Below are 22,922 nucleotides of genomic sequence, written 5' to 3'. Positions count from 1 at the left end.
CTCTATCAGATTGCATGCCATCTTGGGGAGGGAGAGAAAAATTTAAAACTCAAAAGCTTATGTTAGTGATTGTTGATAAATCAAAATAAATTAATTAAAAAGAAAAAAGAAAAAGAAAACCCCAAGTGGGGTCATGAAGGGTAGGACATAACTGAAAACAATTGAACAGCAACAACACAAAAAGTTTAGTGCTAGGATCAAGTTGCCCCTTTAGAGGACACTACTCCCCCAGGAAGTTCTGTATCCTCTCCTATGTAGGGGCTTATTAACTATGGTGTCCTTGGAACAGGCAGAGATTTGGAGTGAAGACCTGGGTTCAAATTCTGTCTCTACCACAAGGAAGGAAGGACATCTCTTTATTTTAGTGCTTACTATTTGCCAGGCACTGCACCAAATACAAGCAAAAAGAAAACCCTGCCCTCGAGACGCTTACATTCTAAAGAGAGAAGACAGCACACAAAAGAAAGCTGATAAGTGGGTGGAGGTGGCAGGAGAATTGAAAGTACCCAGCAGAGGGGCATAATTTTGAAGTCCAGAAAGGCAGGAATGGGTCTGGGAGGGTAATAAAAGCAAGTCAACCTGGGGTCCTCCACAAAATGGAGGCTCCAGTAGGAACTCTGCAATGGGCAAATGGGGACACTTCAGGAAGAGAGATTCCATAGTCAGCAGGCCACAAGGATGGTAGGATGTTCCAGTGAGGAGGCTCCAGGTGCTAAGGGGAGTTCCAGGGTGAGACTGCAATAGATGCATGGCTATGAAACCTGTAAAATCAGGAACAAGGCTACAGGTAGAAAGCACTTATTAGCCCTGGGCCTTTGGGAAAGCTTTCTTGAGTCTCAGCCTCCTTAGCTGTAACATTGTCAAACCCATACAGGGCCATGTAAATGCAAAGTGATTCCTGAGGCATAGGGTTGTGTATGGAGAGAGAAGACTCTTCCCTCCATTGTATCACTGGGGAAACTGAGTTTGAGAGAGGTACGGAAAACTTGCACGAATCAGACCATGGCAAGTTCCTGTAAGGGTCCAGGTTTCCTGACTCCTGTGGCTGAAACTTGTGTCTACAGGGATCCCAGAGGGCTTTGGAAGGTCAGGTTGAAGACCATCTTCTTCCCACCTCTCCTACAGTGCCATAGCAATAAATGGCATAGTTTGTTGGAATCTGGCTATTTTAATGTGTTTCACACTGGCAGTCTTCAGCGAAATACAGGCATACCTTGGAGAGAGTGCAGGTTCAGTTCCAGACCACCACAAAAAGTAAATATTGCAATAAAGCAAGTCACATGAATTTTTTGGTTTCCCAGTGCATAAAAAAAGTTATGTTTACATTATACCATAGTCTGTTAAGTAGGCGATAGTATTATGTCTAAAAAATGTACATACCTTAATTAAAAAATACTTTACTGCTAAAAAATACTAACCATTCTCTAACCTTCGGTGAGTATAATCTTTTTGCTGGTGGAGGGGTCTTGCCTCGATGTTGCTGGCTGCTGACTGTGGTCAGGGTGGTGTTTGCTGAAGGTTGAGGTTGCTTGTGGCCATTTTGTACAATAAGACAACAAAGAAGTTTGCCTCATTGATTAATTTCTCCTTTCAGTGGAACACCTAGAGATCATTGTAGGGCTGTCCATTGGCCTAATTTCAATATTATAGTGTCTCAGCGAATAGAGAGGCCTCAGAAGTGGGAGAGAGATGTGAATTGCCAGTCAGTGGAACAGTCAGAACACACTCAACATTTATTGATTAAGTCCACTGTCTTATATGGGTTCAGTTTGTGGCACCCCAAAACAATTGCAATAGTAACATCAAAGATCACTGATCACAGATCACCACAACAGAAATAATAATGATAAAGTTTGAAATGTTCAGAGAATTACCAAAAGGTGACATAGAGACACAATGTGAGCACATGCTGTTGAGAAAATAGACTTGTTCAATGCAGGGTTGCCCCAAACCTTCAATTTTTAAAAGGTGCAATATCTGCAAAGTGCAATAAAGTGAAGTGCAAAAACCCAAGGTTTGTCTGTACATGAATCGAGCCCAGGTTGTGTTCTGACTAGGAGAGAGAGGAGGACCTGGGTTCACATTCTACCTCTGATATTTACTACCCCTGTGACCTTGGGCAAATCACTTAATATCCTTGAGGCCCAGTTTTCTTCTCTGTAAAATGAGAGGATTGGACCAGATGCCTCTGAGGTTCATTCAAATTCTAGATTCCTGGAGGAAGAGGGAGGAGGACACCTGAAAAGCAAAAAGGGCTATGTGAGGAGGAGTCTCTTGCTTCCCAGAATGAGCTCTCTGGTTACTTTGGTGCTGCAAGCAGTGAAGTTGGCCTTCTTCCCCTTGTGCCTCAAGGGAAATGCAGCCATCCCAGCCTTCAGTGGGTGCACAGCCTGGCAGGCAGTGGACCAGCCCCCTCTCTGGGCCAGCTCCCCATTCTGGCAGCAGGCAGGCTGCCTGCTTGGCTGAATGTGTTGTTTGTGTGCGCTAGACAGTCTGTTGGGAAGATTTCAGGCATGGCATTGGCTCCTGGCTGGGTAAACCCAACACCATCTGTGAGTGCAAGATTCAGGGCAGCTCCTCCCTTCTCAGAGAAGATCCCCTTTTCCCACTTCACCTCCTATACTCCAAGGTTCTTGATGAGTGAGTGTGTGAGTGTATGTGTGTGTGTGTGTGTGTGTGTGTGTGTGTGTGTGTGTGTTTGCTTAAGAAGGGGTCCTGTCCCATTCCAGCTATGGGCCATCTATCTATCTAGAACAGATGTTCTTAGTCTTTGGCAATCTGGTGAAGCTCAGGTACCCTTTTTCTCAGAATATTTTTTTATATAAATAAAATATATATATATAAATATATAAAATAAAATGCAAAGAATTACAAAGAAAACCAATTATATTAAATAAAGATATAATTTTTCTTATTCAAGCATCTAGCCATTGACCCCTTGCAGGTTCTGTGGACCTCAGGTTAAGAATACCCATTCTAGGGGCAGCTAGGTGGCACAGTGAACAGAGCTCCGGCCTTAGAGTCAGGAGGACCCGAGACCAAATCTGACCTCAGACAATTAACACTTACTAGCTGTGCGACCCTGGGCAAGTCACTTGGCCTCAATTGCCTCACCAAAAAGCAATAAAAAAAAAATACTCATTCTTGAGACCAACACAGGGTCTTGGAGTCAGGAAAACCTGAGTTTGAATCCTGCCTTAGACACTTCCTAGTTGTGTGACCTTGGACAAGTCACTTAACCATTGTCTGCTTCGGTTTCCTCATTTGTAAAGCAGAGATGGTAATGGTATCTATGTTCCAGAGTTGGTGTGAGGACAAAATGAGATTACACATATATATGTGAAATACATATACGTATATAAATACCTTGCAAACCTTAAAGGGTTGTATAAATATTAGCAATTATTGATTATGGTTATGATTATTATAGAAACCTCAGAGACCACCTAATCCAACCCTTCCTTTTATAAATGAGGAAACGAAGGATGGCCACGTTCACGTTGGCACAGAGGGGGACCTGCTCTCTGCTCCTTGAGCACTCATTCCATCCTGAGGTTAGGTTAGGACAGCCCTGGAGGCCAGGAGCTTCCTGGTTGGGCTGCGCAGGAAGCCTTGGCCTGTGTACGGCGAGCTAAAGGTGACCCTTCAGACACAGTCACATTTAGGTCCTGGTCCTATCCCTGTGTCCCCCACCCATCCGCCCCTCTTGCTTTGCCCTCGGTGTCAAGCTAACCTCTCCAGGGTCTGCAGGCCCCGCAGGGAAGGTGTCAGAATTCCTCCATCTGGTTCTCCAGCCACTTTGCCCAAATGAGTAGAGGAAGTGATAATGTGTTTGTGTTTATAACCACAAGGAGATCTGTATCTTTCCTCTCTGGCCCTAACCTGGTGCTCTCGGCTCTCGCTGTTTGTGCTCTGGATGTTCCAACAGGCCCAGTCGCTTCTGCTCTTCATCGAGAGAGAATGCTGGGAAGGGTTTGTCCCTTCTGTCTCACCTATCATGGGATCTCGAGACGGCTTCAGTTTGTCCCCCTGGCTGTCAGGGCTCAGATGGGCATCCCCAGTGGGGAAATGTTTATTTCCTGGTGTCATAACTTAGCACATCTGGAGCTGCAAGCTACCTTAGAAGCCATCAAGTTCAACCTTCTTATTTTACAGATGAGGAAACTGAGGCATAGAGAGCTTAGGTACCTTGCCCATGATTACTCAGTCCCAGGCCACTCCTTGATGATGAAATGCTGAATCACAGTGCCCAGAAACCTTCTCGAGCCTCAGGGAACTTTAGTGGTCAAGGTAGCACTCCCTGCCCTGAGCACTATGCCTGTGGCCCAGTAATGAGTTGGGGGTTCAAGGCCAGGGCATGCCAACTGAGGCCCATGAGCCAGACATACAGGCAGAAGGGACCCTGTCATGTAGCCTTCGCTGATGGAAGTTCCTTCACCCTCTCCACTTTGGCTCATGCTAACGGGCAGTACCAGGGGCTGGACTGGGCAGTAGATAGGCACGTGGGAGGGGCATAAAAATCCCCCAGTTCTTACCTTTATTTCACTTATAAGAAGCCGCTTGGCAGAGTGGGTAGGGAACTGAACTCAGAATTGGGAAGATCTGGGTTCAAAACCAACCTCAGACATTTACCAGCTTCTCTTTTCTGCCTCTCAGAAATGAAGGGGTCTGGGTCAGTAACCTCCTAGACCTCAGAGGTCACCAACACTGACCCCTAGGGTCCCTTCCAGGTCTACATTTATGATCTTATTCCGGTGATCACCGGCATTCTTTGACAGCCTCCATGAAGCACAACCCAGTAGTTTCAAACGTAGAACCTTTTGTCATTAGAGATTCTCAAAGCTGGAAATTATCCTAGAGGTCATAGGGTCACAGACCTAGAGCTGGAAGGAGTCTTGGAGGTCATCTAGTACAACTACTTTATTTTATGGCTGAAGAAACTGAGGCTCAGAAAAGTTAAGTGACCTCTGCAAATCACACAGGTAGGATTTGAACTCAGGACCCAGACTTCAAATTAACTGTTTTTGCCACTGCACCACACTGCCTTCTCTGCACAGCCCTGCCTCACTTAAATCCAATTCACTTGCAAGTCAAGACATCACCCTCCTGATGCCACTGGTTCTCTTCAAGAATGAAGGATGAACAAGTGATAATAATAATAATTATTATTAATAGCTAACATTTATATAGTGCTTACTATATGCCATGCTAAGTGCTTTACAGTTATTATCCCATATGGTCTTCACAACAACTCTGGGAGGTGGGTGCTATTATCCCCATTTTATAGATGTAAAAACTGAAGCAGATAGAGCATAAGTGACTTGTCCAAGGTGTCACAGCTAGTAAGTATCTGAGGCTACATTTGAACTCAGGTCCTCCTGACTTCATGGCTGGTGTTCCATGCCCTATGGCGCCACCTAGCTGCCCTGAGGAAGATTCCTTATTCATTACTCCATACTACCTCTCACGGTCCTAAATCAGGGGTGTACTGGAGCCAGCTCCAACAGGAGAGATGATTGTTAAATTTTCAGCATGAGCATTTACACCTCAGAAAACAGCAAAGACTACAAATCAGGGCTTGCTTTGTCATTTTTGCTGACCGTCTAAAGTAATGGAGAAAATGTTAATAATGCAATAAACTTAAAAAGTGTGTCTTACATACATGGAAAGCTAGTTATAAAAAATTTATCAGTGTAGCCCTAGTCCTGATGATGCAGTGACAAAACGTGTCCCCAAAGCTTTCTCTCAGGGGGAACAAAATGTCCACGTAAAGTAAGTGTACATAGACAATATCCAAGATAAATGCAAGGTAATTTTTGGAGGGAGACCCCAGCGTCTGGGGGATCAAGAAAGGCCTCGTGGTAGCTTTTGGCATTTGACAAACAGTGAACCAAAATGAAACTTTGGATTATAAGTACTTCCTAATCATAGCTCACATTTGCATATTGCTATAAGATTTGGAGAATGCTTACTTTACAATAGCCCTTTGAGGTAGGTAGCGTAAGAAATTGGGGCTCATAAAGGTCCAATGACTTGCTCCAGGTCGTCAAACCCAGGGTGTCTGACTCTAAATTCAGTGCTTTTTCCACCACACCGTACCATTTTCCTATATCATGTTGCCTCCCAATGTTCACATAAGATCCCATCAATTTGATGATAGGGAGTCAACAGACCTTTATTAATTATCTATTATGTGCCAGTCACTATGATAAATGCTTTACAGATTTTATTTCCTTTGATCTTCTCAACAATCTTTATGAGGTTGGGGAAGCTAGTTGGCACAGGGGATAGAGCTCTGGCCTTGGAGTCTGGAGGACCTGAGTTCAAATCTGGCCTCAAACATTTGACACTAGCTGTGTGACCCTGAGCAAGTCATTTAATCCCAGTTGCCTCACCAAAAAAAATCCAAAAACCAATCTTTATGAGGTAGGTACTATTGTGATCCCACTTTATAGTTGAGGAAACTGAGGCAGAAGCTAAGTGACTTGCCCAGGATCCCACTGCAAGTATCTGAAGACAGATTTGAATTCAGGTCTTCCTGATTCCGGGCTCAGTGTTCTATCCATTGTGACACCTAGTAGCAGAGGCCAGAGATCCAGACCCTGGTGTTGTGACTCCAAGTTGAGCATTCTTCCTGTGCTGGTTCTCTGGAGCAAATGCCAGTTATTTCAGTCAGGTCAGAGAATCTGCATCTTTATAACCCACTCTATCCAGCTGGCCTCAGACTGTGCCTCTCATGCCATCCAACCTTCCACTAGGAAGCCAGGACCTAGGGAGCTTGGGCATCTTATCATCTCCCTGGCTTTGGGGCCTCCTTGGTTTGCTCCAGGAGAAGCAGCTTTCTGACCCAGACCTCAAGACACTAGGGCCCCCAACATTCCACCAAGAGAGCTGATTGACTCCTCTTTGGCTCTCTACCCCTGGGGCTGATCTGATCTGGTGAGTGAGTGAGTGCTCTAACATCTAGCCCACTATACCCAGAGAGAGAGACCTCGTGCCCTATCTCCTCTGGCCATCCTGTTCACTAGGGCCTACTTGGTCAAACATTGGTGCTGTCTGCTTCGCCTTCTACCTGGCTTCCGCTTTTTACTCTTTCTCTGAGAGCAGTAACCAAATCATTGCCACTGGGCAGAATGTGACAATCTACTCCTCTGTAGCTTCCCTACCAATCCTTGGGGGTCCCCAGGGCAAAATCCCTTTGAGGCTCCCTGTTGTTGTTCAGCCCAGTTGGTCTGACTCTTCATGACCCCATCTGGGGTTTTCTTGGCAAAGATACTGGAGTGGTTTGCCATTTCCTTCTCCACTCATTTTACAGATGTGGAAACTGAGGCAAGTAGGATGAAGTGACTTGCCCAGGGTCACACAGTAAATGCCTGAGGCCGGATTTGAACTCAGGAAGATGAGTTTTCCTGACTCCAGGCTGGGTGCTCTAGCCACTGAGGCACCTAGCAGCCCCATTGATGGGGCCACCTACTTCCCTCTATATGTTATAGCACTTTCCTCTTAGAATGTAAGGCCCTTCAGATCAAAGGCATACTATTTGCTCTTTTTTTTCTTCTGTTTTGCTTTGTTTCCTCTTTCTTGTGGTTCCTCGTATTGGTTCTAATTCTTCCTTACATGACTAACGTGAAAATATGTTTAATAGGAACGTATATGTAGAGCCTATATCAGATTGAGCAACGTCTTGGGGAAGGGGGGGAAGGGGAGAAAAATTTAAAACTCAAAAGTGTATGGAAGTGATTGTTGAAAAGCTAAAAATAAATTAATAATAATAATAAAAAAGAATGTAAGGCCCTCAAGGACAGGAACTGTCTTACTTTTGTCTTTGTATCCTCAGTGCCTGGTACATACTAGGTAGGCCCTTAATAAATGCATGTTAGTTCATTTATTCATCATTCATTGCCATAGGCATGTTAACATTTAACTCTAGCTCCAACCTCATCCAGGGGGCTTAGGACAGACACTACCAAGGATCCCCTTCTGCATTCATTCATGCATTCAATTGGCTAGGCAATGGGGTTAAATGACTTGCCCAGGGTCACACAGCTAGTAAGTATTAAGTGTCTGAGGCTGAATTTGAACTCAGATCCTCCTGACTCCAGGGCTGGTGCTCTCTATCCATTGTGCCACCTAGCTGTACAGCCTTCTGGATTTATAATGGGCAAGAGAGGAGAGGTGTTAAGCCAATAAATCCCAGTTGGCACTCGTCAAATAACCAAATTAAGGTGGGGAGAAATTCCACACGTTCCACCATGAGATTCCATCCTAATTTTTGGTTCCGGACCAGGGACTTCCACTCCCTTCCCTGGGGGAGCACACCCCTTTGGAGGATTAGAAGAGGTGAAGACAAACACATTCCTGGGGCGCTGGAGCTGGCATCAGGTGCCAGATTCTAGTGTTCCACCCCCTGTTTAAACTCATACGGGAACTTCCAAGAGATCTTAACTGGAGCCAGGAATTCTGTGGAGAGGAGGCATTGGAACTGGACGACTTTTGAAATTGTTCTCCCATCTTCACCAGAGGAGCTGATCTTTGCCTTATAATCAGTAAGACATGTCCAGATTGGAGATAGCAGCCCAAATTCCAGCGGGATGTGTGTGTGTGTGTGTGTGTGTGTGTGTGTGTGTGTGTGTGTGCAAGACATGTCCAGATTGGAGAGATCAGCCCAGATTCCAGTGGGATGTGTGTGTGTGTGTGTGTGTGTGTGTGTGTGTGTGTGTGTGTGTGTGTGTGTTAAACTCACCAATTGGCTTTCTGGTGGCCTGCGGATGGACTTAACTAGACTCACCCAGATCCAGGGTAGAAGGAACGGAGCTGAGTCACGTGCCGTGCCTCTGCAATGCAAATTAATGAGTTAATTACCATACAGTCAGCCAGGGGGCAGATCACCCGAGCCCCGCTGCTCTCAGCAAGGCCCAGTGCCTGGCTGGGAGAGCCGGGAATCTTTGCAGGCTGAAATGCCTCGCTGCCCAGGGTGACAGCGGAGCCCTCCGGCAGGATTCCTGGCTGGCTACTGCAGAGCGAGGCCCCGAGGGCCGAGCATCAGGGAAGAGAGACCTGCCCGGCTCTAAAGCAAGCCGCAGCTCGGAGATGGGCGGCCTGATGAAAGCCGCTGGGCGGGGACACCTCTCCCCCAGTGGCTGGTGGCACCCAGGTGAGGGGGGCGGAGGGTGGCCTCCTTCCCTCGGCCTTCCCGCTCCCCAGGGAGCGGGCCGGAAAGAAGAGAAGTCTAGCCGGAGCTGGGTCTGCCAGCTTCCTCCGTGGCTTTTCTCTGGTTTTCTCTGAGTGTAGGTTGTGTCTCACCTGACGCCACACCCTGAGATCAGACCTCAGCCAGGTGAAGCCAGCACAGTACGAACACGTAAGCCCGGGGTCTCTGCCTCCTTCCTGCTCCTCTCCCCGCCTCCCATCCTCCCTCTCCCGCCGCTGGCCGCGCTCCCGCCTCTCACAAGTTTCTCTGGGACCCAGCACATCTTGGCAGGTGGGGTTCTTCCCTCCCCTTTTCCCCGGATCGGGACTGGGAAAGCTTATCCAAGCTCGGCTGCGGAGGGAGCTGGGAGGTGCAAAAAACCCCTCTAGCTTGTCCTTTCTCTCCCTGCTCCATGACTGACAAGTCTGTCGGATTTCTCCAGTTGGGGGCTGGACTCTGGTCAAATCTCCTTGGCTCAGGTCCCTTTGTCCCGGGTGTGAGTGCAGAAGGTGGGGAGTGGAGGGGGAAGGCTACCTCTGATTATACGGTGAGTGGAGGAGAAAGGAAGTGGGGAAAGGTGTGCTCAGAAATCTCCCTGAAGAAACTAGAAATCTGCTTCTTTTAAGAATGGGAATTTTTCTCATTGTTTTTTCTTGGGGTCCAAGTTTTGCAGAGGCCGACTGGCTCTTCTGAGCATCCAAGCTAGGTATTTTCAAGGCTTCTAGGTTGCTGACCTTGCCTTTGAGGAGTCCAGGTAGCAGTGGTGTTCTGGTAGAGGGAACAGGTATGAATATCCAGGAGGTAGCTGAGGAGGAATTATTGATGAAAGTGTTTTGGAATTTAACAGGCTATTGTGAGAAAGATATGCACACAAAGGTAAAATCTACCCCCTTCCTTGGTGCTAAGAGAGCAGCTTCCAGGTTGTTGATGGCAGTTTCTGGGCTAGGACAGAGGAGCAGAAAAGGCATTGATCGCACTGGCTCTGGAGCCAGGGGACCTAGGTTCAAATTCCACCTCTGACTCTTCCTTTCTGTGTGACCTTGGACAAGTCACTTAACCTTCCTGGGCCTCAGTTTCCTCATCTGCCAAATGAGAGAATGGGCTAGGTGGTTTCTGAGGTCCCTTCCAGAAGATCTATGACCTTGTGATCAGAGGCATTATAACCCATGACCTTGTCAGAATATTCTTGACCTCTCACTTTGTACCCAACATGAAACCCACCACCCCCTTTTCCACTAGAGGTGAGATCTGGCAGGGGAGGTTTGGAATATCCTGGAAGCTGACCAGTGACACAATCTTTGAAAGACATTTGCTATATTGGTCACTTATTTCTGATCTGTTTCAGCAAACAGCAGCACCTGGATCTTTATTCATTGGGGCATCACTGAATAAGGTCCTGTGGTTAAAGACTCTCCCATATGGTTCCCAGACCTTTGAAAATTCTGTCCACGGTGAAGTGAAGAGAACAAGGAAGGGAAGGAAAGGAGGGGAAAAAGCCAGGAAGTGGTGAGTACAACTTCTGTACCTGCATGACCCTGGGTGGGAAGGGATTCTCTCTGGGAGACATCTCAAGGAGGAGATACCTTCCCTAGATAATGAAGTCCCTTTCTTAGGAACACCTGGGATTATTTCTTCCCTTGCTAGTCAATTGTCTCATACGAGCTCATGGGGGAGGGAGACGGGAGAAGAAATCCCTTTAAAAAAAAATTCTCATTTCTTGAGCACAGATGGGTATTCGTGAGCTCATTCCTTCAGCAAATTCAGCCCCATACTCTGCTCCATATCCTCGCTCCCCATCCCCATTACACACACCTGGCAGTGGCTATTGCTACCTAACAGCTCTGATTTCCATCCCTGGGGTGAAATCACGTCACCCAGGTCAGGGTTCTGAGTTCACAGGTTGGGAAATAAGATTGGGAAACTGTCTCCTGCTAACCCAGGGCCTAGAAGGACGCAGGAAACACTCTCTAGGAGATACTTGGAAGTCTGGTGCCTGGAAGGCTGATCTCTACTCTTCAGCAAACTGATACTATGGCTGCTTAATCCCAGCCAAACTGATTAATCCTGTCAAATTCCCTTTATCAAGCCCTTCTCACAATAAGGGAGCAACACCCCTAGAATAAAAGTTGTAGCAATGGATCTGGTTATCTTGGAGTAGAGACCAAGACAATGGCTGGTGGGTTTTGGTTCCTTTCTTGTTCTTATTCAAGATATACCTGGCTTCGTTCTGGATTCTCTGGCTTTTGGTTGGGGTTTTTGTTTGTTTGTTTGTTTGTTTTATCCCCACTTCATCTCTCGGTTCCTTCTTTAAAATGGAGCCAAAAATCCACAGTCTACCTCTTAGAGCTAGTAAGGGGATTTAAAGAGATATTATACTTCAGTCATTGCATATTGCCAGGCACTGTGCTAAGTGCTGGAAATAACAACAAAAAAAAAAAGCCTTGAAGGAAGCCAGGAAAGCCAGGAAGTGGAGGCAGTGAGGCAGAGAATTCCAGGCCAATGAAAATGAGTCATGGAATGTTGTGTTCAAGGGATGGCAAGAAGGCCGGTGTTTGCTGGACCATAGAGAATATGGCAGGCATTGAAGTGTAGGAAGACAGAAAATGTAGTCAGGGCCAGGTGGCTTTACAAGCCAAATAGAGTCATTCTACTTTGTATCTGCTGCCCTGACTGATTTCAATTCCACAGAACAAGATGCCCCTATTCAGGGTACCTCTGGTGACCCTAACCCCCACTTTCCTGCCTCATTTTGTGTTTGGTCTTCCCCTTTAGGTTGTAAGCTCCTTTTTATGAATTGTATCCACAGTGGCTGACACATAGTAGGCACTTAATAAATATTTATTGGATTGAAAAACAAAACAAAACCAAAAAAGTCAAACAGACCTTATGAAAGGGTTGTGTGTAAAGCACCATTTATCTGTGAGCTATGATTATTATTTTCAGGAGGGAGTGGAAAGGAATAATAATAATCATAGCTCACATTTACAAAGTACTGTAAGGTTTGCAAAATGCTTTAATACATTATTTCTTTTAAGTCTTTCAGCAATCCCCATTCTGTGGATGAGGAAACAGAGGCTCAGTAAGGTTCAGTAATTTCTTCTAGGTCCCAAAACTACTAAGTATCCAGAGGGATTAAACAAGGCTTTCTGATGCCAGGTCCAGTACTCTATCTACCTTCTTGAGAATACTAGAACTGAAAGTGATCTTACACATAATTTAATCTAACCCCACTCCTTTTAGAGATGAAGAATCTGATGCCCAGACTACAACAGTACTCTCCTTCACACAGCCACTTGAGTGTCTTGGGACTCTAGGGATACACTAAACATAGGTTCTGGCTTTGCAAAAGCCAGTCCTAGTGGAGTTAGATGCTATCCAGCCTGGGAGTAAAGGAACAAGCTTTAGGAATAAATCTTGGGTAGGAAGTCTAGAAGGCTAGATTTTGCTTCTGGGTCTACCTGCCACTTGCTAGCAGTGTGACCTCTGCTCTGTGTCTCAAGTTTCTTCATCAGCAAAATGGAGGTAATATCATTACCCTTGACTGCTTGCTTCAGGGGTCTGGGGTGTGGACATCATGAAATGACAATGTATGAGAGCTTCAAAAAGGAATGTGGCATGTTTAAAATATTAAATGTCTAATTAAAATCTTAACATTGAGCATCAATATAACCAGCTAAGCTTACTTAATAACTATTTATATTTAATAATAGCTAATGTTTATATAGAACCTACTATGTGGCAGGCATTATGCTAAATGCTTTCTAATAATTATCTCATTTGATTCTCACAACAACTCTAGGAGGTAGGTGCTATTATCCCCATTTTATAGATGAGGAAACTGAGACAAACAGAAGTTAAGTGCCTTGCCCAGAGTCATACAGCTAGTAAGTGTCTGAGGTCACATTTGAACTCAGGTCTTCCTGACTCTAGGCCCAGCACTCTATCTGCTGCATCAAAAGATGCCCATTTTAAATTAACCAATTTCTTTTTTTTAATTTATTTTGATTTATCAACAATCACTTCCATAAGCTTTTGAGTTTTAAATTTTTCTCCCCTTCCCTCCCCACCTCCCTCCCCAAGACAGCACTCAATCTGATATAGGCTATATATATATATTCCTACTAAACACATTTTCACATTAGTGATGTTATAAGTAAGAATTAGAACCAATAGGAGGAACCACCAGAAAGAGGAAACAAAACTCAACAGAAGAGGAAAAAAAATAGCAAATAGTAAGCTTCGATCTGCATTCAAACCCCATAGTTCTTTCTTTGGATGTGGATAGCATTTTCCAACATGAGGCCTTTGGAGATGTCTTAGATCCATGTATTTCTGAGAAGGGTTGAGTCTAGCAATGTTAGACATCGCACAACGTGACTGTCACTGTGTACAACATTCTCCTGGTTCTGCTCATTTCACTCAGTATCAGACCACATAAGTCTTTCCAGGTTTTTCTGAAGGCAGCCTGTAAATTAACCAATTTCAATCCATAAAATGTCATTACAATTTTTACACTCATGGGCCAACATGCCAGTCAAGGCTACAAATACCAACCCCTTTCCCTCCTGTTGTATCAAAGATTTTTGGACCCTGATCAAGCTTTTTCCTCTTGCCTCCCCCGCCCCCAAAAAAAAGAATGGAAAGAAGAACCACTTGAACTTTCAGACCTTGGATTGGACATATGGGTCATATGGTCTGATGTCTCTGTGAGGGATGCCTAGTGCCTTCTTGAAATGTCTGTATATTTGGTGGCCCTTGTGGGACTAGAAAGCAAAACAGTACCCTGGCCCTTGGATGAAGTTTCCATCATTTAATAAAGGTCTTTCCAGATTCCTTTGTATTCTTCAAACTCGTCAGTCTTAATCACATTATAACATCCTACTGCCTTGATGGTCACAATGTCTTTGACCATTCCCTAGTTGTTGGACACCTAGGCTGTTTTGCAGATGCTGCTGTGAAAGTCTTTGAAAAATAGCCTTTTTTCCCCCTGTTTTTGATTTGTTTTGTTATAACACTTAGCTTCCTTGGACCTCAGGTTCCTCATCTGTAAAATGGGAGGGTTGGACTAAATGTCCTCACAGGTCTCTTTAAGCTACAGTTTAGACTAATGATTTTAGGATTCTATGATCCAGGAGTGACTTTTTTTTGTTTGCTTATGACACAGTATCATCATCATTGTTATTATTATTTTTGCCAGGAGGACTCAGGCTCACTGGGAGAGCCTCTATGTGTGACCACACAAATAGGTTCCAGGCAAGAAGGGCTCACCCAGCACACACTCAGGGCACACCCTTTCAGAACCACTACTTTGATCCTGTCAACATCTTTGGGGAACAGATAGTCCCAACAGTGAAATCATCAGGGCAAAGAGCAAAGTTATTTTTATGACTTTTTACTGTGTACTCCTAGATTTCCCTACGAAAAGATTCTGTAAGTTTGCAAGAAGGGTGATATTCCTACTACGTTATTTCAGAGGTGGAGAGAGGGTGGTTTCCAGATGGGCATTCAGGATCCTGGGATTGGGACTGGGATTTTTGGAACTAGGAAATGAATGAATGAGCATTTATTTCACATTTTCTATGTCAAATGCTTTACTATGTGCTGAAGATACAAATAGAAAATTTGAGCTGGTTCCTGTTCTCAAGGAACTCACATCTAACTGGGGAATACAATATATATAAGGTCAGCCGCAGAGTAGATGGAAAGGTACAGATGCCCCAGGGTAGGATGTCAAGGCCCTTAGGATGCATCTGCAGATTGGATGGCAGTGTCCAAGGATAGAGAGGGCATAACAACAGGATAGATGCCTTGGGATACTGTAGCAGGGCAGATAGTAAGTGCTGGTGGTCCTATCTTGTCCAAGGATATTACAATATGTCTAAAATGCTTTGGAATATTTAGAGTGATTATATAAATGACAACTATTATTATTATTGGGCAGTTAGGTGGTGCAGCAGAAAGAATGCTGGGCTTAAAATCTGGAAGACTTGTCTTTCTGAATTCAAATCTGGCCTCCGACACTTACTAGCTGTGTAACTCTGGGTTGCCTCAGTTTCCTCATCTCTAAAAAATGAGCTGGAGAAGGAAATGGCAACCGGTCCAGCATTTTTGCCAAGAAAACCCCAAATGGGGTCACAAAGAATCAGACACGATTGAAAAATGACTCAACAATTATTCTTATCACCAGAAAGATTCTAGTTGGTGACTCCCGGCTCATCTAGGCCGTGGGAGCAGCTGTGGGTTGCTTACCACAGTGAGGTGAAGGCTGCTTTGGAGAGTCGGATGGAGCAAGAGAGATCTGCAACCTGTACCCTGTGCCCCTAAAGGTTCAAGTTCCATAGAACTGATGCTACCTCTTCTGATGCTGTGGATCAGAACAAAGGTTAGGATCTCAAGCAAGCCTTTCAAATAAAAAGAGAGGAAGGATCTTAGTGAGAGCCCCAGGAGCCTATTTCCGGCCTTGGGTGGCAAGGGAGAGCTCTAAAGTGGTTAGCCCTGGGTCAATATTGACTGTATTGTGCTAGTCCCAGGTCTTGGCCTCCCCGAAGATGGAATATTGACATAAGAGATTAAACGAGCTTTGTTATCAGAATTGTCAGGACTTGAAGTGACTTGAGTAGAGAAAAAATAAGAAGCCCAGTAGCAAAATAGGAGTTTCTCTTAGTCTCCCTAGTGAACGAGCCTGAACCCGCAGGGGATCTAAGGCTACTTCCTACCTACCTACGTGACCCTGGGCTAAATCACATTACTTTTCTATACTTTAGTTAACTCATCTTTAAAATGAAGGGGTTGGAATAGGTGACTGGTAAGGCCCAAGCCTACTTGTCTTGGTCTGCTGCTGTCCCATCTAATCTCTTCAAGGCATCTATGGGGAAGGCTTCACTAGGCCCATCCTAGTATAGTGGAAGGATCACTGACTGTAGAGTCAGGATCCAGGTTCAAATCCCACTTCTGGCGCTTACTACCTTGGGCAAGTTCTCAAACCTCTCTGGGCCTCAGTTTTCTCATTGGTAAGATGAAAGAGTAGGTAACTATAAGGTCCCTGTACGCTTCCTATACCCCTGGCAGGCTGGAACTTAACCAGGGCAAGACACCTGAAAGACTGATGTGTATTTTGGTGAAGGAGGTTCCTTGGAGACCCCATACAGGATTTAGGAGAAAAGCAGGAAAATTTCTATCCATGCAGGTTTTTCCCCTGGGGTGTTATTCCCAGAGTTGTAGAAATTAATGGAGGTCGGAGGGCACAGGGAACCTCTAAGCACCTTAGAAAAAAAATTTCCCCCAAAATCTCTTGGCTAGGGTGGATCAGAAACCTCATAGCAGTCAGATGACTTCAGCCTATTAAAAATGGCTCTGAGAGCTTGGTAGTTATTATTTCCTTCTTGACAGCTTCTGGGAATGCTGGTGGGGGACAAGTGAAATCATTCCCACTACCAGTGATGGGGACCCTAAGGTCCAGAGAAGAGATCAAGTGTGGCTAACCAATCCCAGAATCAGAAAGACTCAGTTACAAATTCTACCTCTGAAAAAGCCTAAGTGACTTTGGACAAGTCCCTTAACCTCTCTGGGTGGGCCTCAGGTTTTTCAACTGTAAAATGAGGGGGTCAGAAAACATGTCCTCTGAGGTCCCTTCCAGGTCTACACCTATGATTTTTTAGTCACCATAGGAACCCTAGACTCCTTCATTGACCAAGCTTCCTTTCTCCTTGACCCACATCCCCAAATCCCTAATGTCTGCTGGCCCTCTCTGATGGGGCCTGTCAACAGGCAGGCTGACCCACAGGTGCAGATTGTATGGAAGGAATGTAGCTTCCCAACCCTTACAGGACGTAGTGGGAAGTAGTAAATTCTTACCTTGAGAAAGTTCTTCAAGGCAAGGCTAGATGGCCACTTACTAGGGGTGTTATGGAGGAGATTCTTGTATGTATATGGGTTGGATTTGAAAGCTTCAGATACCTTCTTATAAAAGATTCTTTTTTATTGATAGCTTTTGTTTTTACTTTGCCTAGATTTCCCCCGTATCCCTTCCTCTCTTCTCTCCTCAGGTTCTTTCTGATGCTTCTCTCTTCTGATTCATTCCCACCTGAATGGCTTTGTTAACTGGAATGCTGGGTGTTCATAGGTCTTTGATGGATGGGAATGTTTCTCACCCTCTTGAAATCACTTGGTAATGAATGGTGAGCGTTGGGGATGCTGGTGTCTGGAAACAACCCTGAAAGGATTCTTCCAGCGGTCCTATTGCTGGGAGCAGTTGGCCAGGTTCCAAACCAATTCATCAAGGCTGAGGGATGAACTATAAAAGTCACATGACTGACTTTTAAACAAATAGGCCAGACTGAACACATGAAGATAAGCACTACCCTCTTCCTTTAGTTATTACCTGAGGAGGCCAGATACTTACTCTAACACTGCTCCCATTGCTCAAAACTGTTTTGGGTTCTCTTTGGGAATTGCCTTAAGAGCCCAATGCATGTTTTTTTGAAATAACTTGAGAAATGGCAAGTGTGTATTTTATATACATTTTTTAAAAATAGCCAAAAATCAAAAGGAACTAAATCATTTGGAATATCGGAGAGCGCTAACATCTAGGCAACAGGGAAGGTTTCAAGGTAGAAGTGGTACCCAAGATGAACCTTAAGGAGCAGGAAGATAAGAATTTGGAAAGGTGGAGGTGAAGAGAGAGGGTATGTAGCAGTGTGATTAAGGGAAACAGAACAGATGGGAGGGATGATGGGGAGGTAGAACCTTCCCTGAGCCTCAGTTCCCTCATCTGTAAAATGAGAGGTTTGGATTAGCAGGCTCCAAGATGCCTTCCAGCCCCATAGCTCTGATTATATGATCCTAAAACTGGAGAATGAGATGGGTGACTGAGCACGGTGATACCGTTTGGAGTCCGAGAGAATGAGTCATGACTATAAGGTAAGGAGACTCATTTTCTCATTGTGGCTTGGAAACAGACTCTGAAGCCACTTCCAAATGAGGATCTCAAAAAAATGCTTTGAGCAATTCCAGCACAATTACAGCTGAGCGTGTAGTCTTCCCAAGGTGGCAATTTGGAAGTAGACAGCATTTATTTGGATGTCAAAGTCCTGGTTCGTTTCTTAAAATAAAAAACAAAACAAAACAGTTTCCCTGCTCTCTAGTCATATCTGGTATTGATTGAGTACCCATAGCTGTGAATGGTCACGGGGTTAGAATCATCCCACCAGTTGCCCAAAAAAGGCCTCTATTCCCATCCCGGAACAAGTGCCTCTACCAAATATGTTCAGGAGGCATTTATTTAACAAATTTATTATTTAAATAAAATATTTTAAAACTTTAAATAAAATAAATTTAAGTGAAACTTATTAAATAAATACCATGTTGTAGTAGTAGTGAGAGGGCTAGACTTGGAGTCAGGAAGATTCCGGTGTTCAGTTCCTGCTTTTTATTTTTCGTGTAACTGTAGGTAAGTAGCTCAACCTCTGGGACCCTCAGTTTCCTCATCTGTAAAATGGAGCTAATACTGTCTGTAGTGCTGATCTCATGTGGTTGTTGTCAGGTTCAAATGAGGTAATGTAAGGCATTTGGTGATGTTTAGAGCCCATATAAATGTTAGTTATTAGATATCTATTATGTACAAAGCACATTGGTGTTAGAAAGACAAAATTTAAAAAACAAGTCTTTGCCCTCAAGGAGCTTATGTGGGGAGGGAAAGGAGAAGTATTTATTATGTGCCTGGCATTGTACTAATATTAATATTTGCAACTATTATCTCATTTGTTTGGGGGTGGGGTGTTAGAGAAGGGGTTACAACATTTATGAGATCAAGCAAAACTGATTAAATCTGGCATCATCTACCACACTCTGGTCCCGTTTTTCTTCTGAGAGAAGAAAAGTGTGTTTAACCGGCTCTTGTCTAAGAATCATGTTCCCTTCCTCTACCCTTCCATGACTCGTATCCAACTCTGAGTGACCCCATTTGGGGTTTTCTTGGCAAAGATGGTGGAATGGTTTTGCCATTTCCTTCTCCAACTCATTTTACAGATGAGGAAACTGAGGCAAACAAGTTAAGTGATTCGCCTGGAGTCACATAGCTACTAAGGGTCTGAAGCCAGATTTGAATTCAGGTCTTCCTGATGCCACGCCCCAGTGATTCATCCCCTGAGCCACCTAGCTGCTCCGTAAGCTATACATCAGATTGTTGCAGGGGAGAATAAACTGTCGGCCGGAGAAGGCAACTCTGACTTCAGTTGATCTGTAACTCGAAGATTAGCTGATGAAAGACAAGGAGAAACCTTTAAATGAGAGCAGCATCAGAAGGTCAGCTGGCACGGCTCCAGACCTTCAGGCATGCTTCCCCTAAATTATGCCAGGCTGTTCGTCATCTAGTATCATAGGCTTATGGGATTTAGAATTAGAAGGAACCTTTATGATGATCTAGTCCATGCCCTTCATTTTACAGAAAAGGAAATTAAGGCCCTGCCAGGTTAAGTCAGTCAATAAACATTTATTAAGCACCTATTATGTTTCCTGGCACTGTGTTAATCACTTGAATGACTTATTCAAGTTCACACAAAGTAGTAAGTAGCAGAAGTAGGATTTGAACCCAGATCTTGGACTCAAAATCCAGAGCAATACAATCTACTACATTAAAAAGTGCCTTCATCATAAAGGAGCTCTGGGCATTGGAATAAATCAGAAGAAGAATTGTGGTGAATGATACACAGCTGTGTGAATCTGGGCAAGTCACACAACTTCTTAGCCTCAGTTTCCTCACCTATAAAATGGGGATAATGTTAGTCTCTACCTCTGAGTTATGAGGTTCAAGTGAGATAATATATGTGCAATATTTTGCAAATTTTCAAATGCTATATAAATGCTATCATCATTATTAATTATTATTTACCTCTTGTACTCCTGAAATGCTCTCTCAGCTGACTGATTGCTGGAAGTTCTTAAGGCTTTCCTAGGAAAAGTCATTCAACAAAGAAAAGTCTCTGAAGAAGCAGAGGTAATAGCAGGGAAACCTCAGGAGCTACTGCAGGCCATTTTTAAAAGGACTTTCCTCACTCCTCTCCTCTTCTTGGTCCATAATTTACTCTTCTTAACCCTCTATCTCTTCCTAGATAAACTTAAACTTAGTGGAGGATTGATGGGGGGGGGATGGGGGGGACCTGATCAATTGAGTCCCCCAATTCATTTGATGAAATTTTATGAACCCCTCCCCCCACATTGATGATCTAGGTTCAAATCCTGATTGTCAGTCGCTCCCTGCCTACCCTCGGGCAAGTCATCTAACCTTTCATCTTTAACTCATCAACACTTTCTCCATTATTTTCTTAGGTCTGAGTAACCGACAAAACATTGAATCAAGCCATGATTTGTAGCATTTGCTGTTTTCTGAGGTGTAAATGTTGTTGTTCAGTAATTTTCAGTCATGTCTGACTCTTTGTGACCCCATATGGGGCTTTCTTGGCAGAGATACTAGAATAGTTTGCCATTTCCTTCTCCAGCTCATTTTACAGATGGAGAAACTGAGGCAAATAGGGTTCCATGGGATGTAAATACTCACACTGAAAATTTAACAATCCACTCTTGTGAGCTGGTATGAAATGGTTCCAGCACCAGGACTAATTAATGAAGTCTTGAGGACAGCTTAGTTGCCTTTTAGAGGGGGATGAGGCTCTATTACTTCTACCACATCTTAGAAGATCAAATTTTCAGATCACGGAATGGTACTAGGTATGTTATCAAGACCAAGGGACATCCTAAGTAAGCAAGATGACAACTACTACTGAAATGGGATTTTCCTTTTTTCTACCTTGGTGAATTCGTGTTTGACTTTATAATCCTTCAAGTCCATCTTGGTAAAAACTGACGGGCATCCCAACTACTGCACAATGTTTGGGATCAGCAGCAAGAGTTTCCAGTCAAAGGGGCTGATACATTAAGAGTTTCATTCAGTTTGACAAATATTCATAAGAATATGTGTGAAACGCTGGGATGCAAAAGCAACAATGAAATATCTGTCTCCAGGGAACTTATATTCTACTGGGCGGATACAACATGAACTTGGATAGTAACAATATAGAGTAAGAAGTAAGGGTAGAGGTTGGAGTTCTAGGGATATTTGAGGGAAGAGCACTAATATCTGGGCATTAGGGAAGCCTTCAAGGCAGAGGTGGTACCTGAGATGAACCTTAAGGGATGGGAGGATAAGAATTTGGAAAGGTGGAGGTGAAGAGAGAAGGCGTGTAGCAGTGTGATCAAGGGGAAGGGAACAGATGGGAGGGATGTTGGGGAGGCAGAATCTACAAGACTTGGTCTCAGATTAGTAAGGGATTAAAGAGAGCCAAATACAGAGTGTCCCAAAAGTCTTAGTCAGTTTTAAGCTTTAACAATTTAGTTTATATATCTTATATTTATAAACTCTGGTTATAAGGATGGTGGTTCTCTCAGTGAAGACAGGCAAGTTTGAGGGGAAAGTAGAAATAAGGGAAAAGATGATGAGTTCCATTTTGGACATGTTGCATCTGAGATATTGATGGAAAATTTAGGTCAAGAAGTCCAGCATGAAGTTGGATATGGGAGACTAGAATTCAGAAGGTCGATTCAGGTTGGATGTATAGGATATGAGAGTCATCTTTGTAGGGATAATTAAAACCATGGAGAGCAGATGAACCTCACTATTAGAAAGAATTTAGAAAAAAGAGAGCAGTGGGAGATACTGATGCTTAGGGGACCCAAGATAGGTGATGAGTCAGCAAAGGAGCCTGAGATAAAACAAAATGGAGCAGTGTCATGAAAGACAAAGAAGGAGAGAGTGTTCAGGAGTAGGAGAGAGATGGCATGAGGACCAAAGAGGAAAAAAGTCCTTGAATTTAGAAATTATGAGCTCATTGGAATCCTTTGAGGGCAGTTCCAGTAGACCATTGGGGTTGAAAGCCAGACAGCAAGGGGTTGACAAGTGAGTGGGTGGTAAGGAAGTAGAGGTAGTGATTATAGATGATTATTTCTAGGAGTTTGGCAGTGAACGGAAGGAATAATGTAGGCCAATGGCTTGAGGGGGATGACAAGGTCAAGTGAAAGTTTCTTAATAACGGGAGAGCTGAGCATATCTGTCAGCAGCAGGGAAAGGAACTACAGAAACAGAGAAAAAGGGGAAGAATGATTGATAGGGTGAACTCCCAGAAGAGATGGGAAGGAAGGGGATCGAGGAAACAAGTAGAAAGCAAAGAAAAGTACCACCTTATCCTCTGTGGCCTGAGTGAAGGAAGACAGAACAGGAGATGATGTGGACAGGTCTAGATGTATTGAGTAAGAGAGTCATCCATGTTCACAAGAGACGGCACTGATTTTGTTTTCCTATGGTACAGTGGAGAGAGCATTGTATCTGGAATCAAAGGACCAGGCTTCAAATTTTGCCTCCTGACTTGTTACTGTCTAACCTTGAGCAAGTAATGTAACCTCCCTGGGATTGCTTCAGTTTCCTCATTTGTAAAATAAGGGGTTGAACAGGGTGGCCTCTGAGACCCCTTCTAGCCCTAAATTTATGATCCCATGATTATCTGCTGAGAAGTGGGAGGAGAATAGCCCCAGGGGTTTGAGAGGAGGAAAAGGCACAGATCAATCTGGAAGAAAGTGTGATGAAGAGTCAACGAGGGACTGCCATGTTGAAGAGAGGGTCCTCTTGAGTTCAGATAGCATGAGTTGAGTTGGCACCATTTTGAGTCTTCCTCAAGCAGTATTC

General features: G+C 44.2%; 1 protein-coding gene and 1 long non-coding RNA gene across 13 annotated transcripts in view; one reads left to right on the top strand and one right to left on the bottom strand.

The window, feature by feature from the left end:
• PAK6 (p21 (RAC1) activated kinase 6) overlaps nucleotides 1-22,922 on the top strand; it is an 85,323-nt gene that overhangs the window by 23,233 nt on the left and 39,168 nt on the right. For 3 of the 11 annotated variants that reach the window (XM_027870151.1, XM_027870149.1, XM_027870150.1), the window contains one exon: nucleotides 10,536-10,696. The gene's annotated coding sequence lies outside the window, so the exon portion shown is untranslated. The other 8 variants (XM_027870154.1, XM_027870155.1, XM_027870157.1 and 5 more) reach the window with 8 other exon arrangements.
• LOC114048963 lies at nucleotides 1,756-9,538 on the bottom strand. 2 transcript variants are annotated; one of them, XR_003569824.1, is made up of 3 exons: nucleotides 9,450-9,538; nucleotides 8,744-8,834; nucleotides 1,756-2,238 (listed from the first exon to the last, which is right to left on the bottom strand). It is a non-coding gene; the product is annotated as an uncharacterized LOC114048963 (long non-coding RNA). The 2 variants fall into 2 exon arrangements; XR_003569825.1 differs by lacking the exon at nucleotides 9,450-9,538 and adding an exon at nucleotides 9,304-9,388.

The sequence above is a fragment of the Vombatus ursinus genome, unplaced genomic scaffold, assembly GCF_900497805.2.
Source record: "Vombatus ursinus unplaced genomic scaffold, bare-nosed wombat genome assembly UNPS02014794.1, whole genome shotgun sequence".
Classification (NCBI taxonomy): Eukaryota; Metazoa; Chordata; class Mammalia; order Diprotodontia; family Vombatidae; genus Vombatus; species Vombatus ursinus.
This window is presented reverse-complemented; position numbering and strand designations above follow the sequence as displayed.